The sequence below is a fragment of the Octodon degus genome, unplaced genomic scaffold, assembly GCF_000260255.1.
Source record: "Octodon degus isolate 3935 unplaced genomic scaffold, OctDeg1.0 scaffold00072, whole genome shotgun sequence".
In the NCBI taxonomy this organism is placed as follows: domain Eukaryota; kingdom Metazoa; phylum Chordata; class Mammalia; order Rodentia; family Octodontidae; genus Octodon; species Octodon degus.
In genome coordinates, this window is record NW_004524648.1 from 5,768,625 (window position 1) to 5,770,891 (window position 2,267).

The 2,267-nt window shown below is 38.6% G+C and overlaps 1 protein-coding gene and 1 pseudogene across 3 annotated transcripts in view; both read right to left on the reverse strand.

The window, feature by feature from the left end:
• Positions 1-2,267, reverse strand: part of Nlk (nemo like kinase) — a 170,651-nt gene that overhangs the window by 130,342 nt on the left and 38,042 nt on the right. The gene's annotated exons all lie outside the window — the stretch shown is intronic.
• LOC101578798 overlaps positions 1,613-2,267 on the reverse strand; it is a 6,314-nt pseudogene continuing 5,659 nt past the window's right edge.

The window sequence follows — 2,267 nt, forward strand, 5'->3', positions numbered from 1 at the left end:
GTATTTTTAGGGAAGGGTCTACACGGTGTTCAGGGTCTCACTACAACTGCCATCTCAGTGTGCCTGCCAGCATGGCAGGTACAGGGATCAAACCCCCAGGGCTGAGCTATTTGGCTGGCCCTTATTTCTCCTTTTCAATAGTGATATCCTAATGAGTATGTAGCAATATCTCATTGTGGTCCTGATCTGGATTTTTCTCATAATTAGTGAGGGTGAGCATCTTTTCATGTTTTTGCTGACCATTTGTGTATCTTTTTTGGAAAAAGTCTATTCCAGTCCTTTGATGATTTTTTAATTGGGTTGTTTTGTTGTTGAAGTGTATGAGTTCCTTTTATATTCTAAAAATTAATCATCCGGTTTTAATATACTTGTAGAATTAAAAACCTTTAGGTTGGCAAGTATTTTCTCATATTCCATCCTCATTCCATAGACTGCCTTTTCATTTTGCTGCTTTCTTTGCTGAGCAGTTTTAAAGTTTGAAGTAGTCTTATTTATTTTTTGCCTTTGTTACCTGTGTCTTTGGTCTTATATGCAAGAAGTCGCCGACAAATCCAGTGTTGTGAAGCTCTTCCACTATGTCTGTTCTAAGAACCTTATTGTTAAAATCTTTAATCCAAGGGGCAGGCCAAGTAGCTCAGTAGATTAAAGTGCCTGCAAGGAGGTGCAGGGGGCAGGGGTTTCCAATCTCTAGACCTGCCATGCTGGCCCCAGTCCTGCCCCCGGGGCTCACTGAGATGAAGATTGAGACTGGGCCTGGTGGTGCGTGCCTGTAATCCCAGCTCTTGGGAGGCAGGAGAACTGGTACAAGTTCAATACTATCCTGGACTCAGTGAGTTCAAGGCCAGCCTGAACTACATTGTGAGACCCTGTCTGCAGAAACAAAACAAAAGAAATAATAAAAATATAATTACTATATTATCTACTAGTCCATTTAGTTGCATATGTACAAAAAAACAGAAAACAAGTTCTCCAAGAGATAAGTACACACTCATATTCACTACTGCATTATTTTTAATAACCATGAGGTAGAAGTATCTGTTCATTATTAGATAAATAAAGAAAATATAGTATATACAAGCAGAGGAATGTAATTCAGCCGTAAGTAAAAATAAGGTAACGCTGCTACATGTTACAATATGGATGAACCTTCAATAAATATTCTGTCTAAAAGGATAAAGACTGCAAGATTCAAGTTTAGTCAAAGGAGTCAAGTTTACAGTAGCAGAAAGGACAATGTGGTTACCAGGAGCTGAGGCCAGGGGAAAAAATCTGGAGTTGTTCAATGGACAGAGTTTTCTTTGCAAGTGAAAATGTTGTAGAGAACTATTATGTAACAGTGTGCATATACTGTTAACAATACTGCACTGTACTTGGGTTAGGCTAGCCAGTTTGGGTAGATATGGTTAGAGTAGTAATTTTTTTGTTTTTTTTTTTTTTGCGGAACTGGGGATTGAACTCAGGCCTCTGCACTTGCCAGGGAAGCGCTTATTCCACTGAGCCATCTCCCCAGCCCCAGTAATTTTTTTTTTTAAGTTTGGTGATACAGTGTTTTATTTAGAAAAAGATAAAAGGTATGAATTTTAAATGGCATATTAGTTAAACATAGCAGATGTATTTACACACCAAATAGGGAATAAATATACACTGATGGGAAAACAATTATCCACTTATTTATTTTGCACTTCCACTCTTCATCTTCTGTTTCAATTTTCTTTGCCTTCTGTAAATCTTTTTTTTTTTTTTCCTTGCTTTTTTTTTTTTTGGAACCGGGTATTTAACTCAGGCCCTTCTACTAAGCCATCTCCTCGGCCCCTTCCTTGCTTTTAAATCAACTTTTGTGTGCAGTTGCCTTGTTTTTGGTCTTTTTTTAAATTCTACTGTATTTTTTTGGTTGAACTGTTTTTTAGTGGAGGTTGAATTTTTTGTTTTTGGTGCTGAGGACCGAACCCAGGGCTTACTAGCTTGCCAGGCAAGCATTCTACCACTGAGCCAAATCCCCAGCCCCTTAAATCAACTTTTGGCTCTGGTTTTACCCACTGGATTCCTACTGTTTGTTCTCAGCTGGTATAACAAAAACATCTTCAGTAGGATCATGTGGAAGAACAGTCTTTGGCTCTTTCTTTCTCAGTTTCTGCACATCTTTTACTCGCAACTTCTTTCTATATTTTGCAGCTGCGATGGATCTTATGACCCGCCGATCATAAGATTGGTTTGGTGATTGGTAGTGAGGATTTTCGTATGAGGTTGGTCCTCTAAAACTTCCCTGA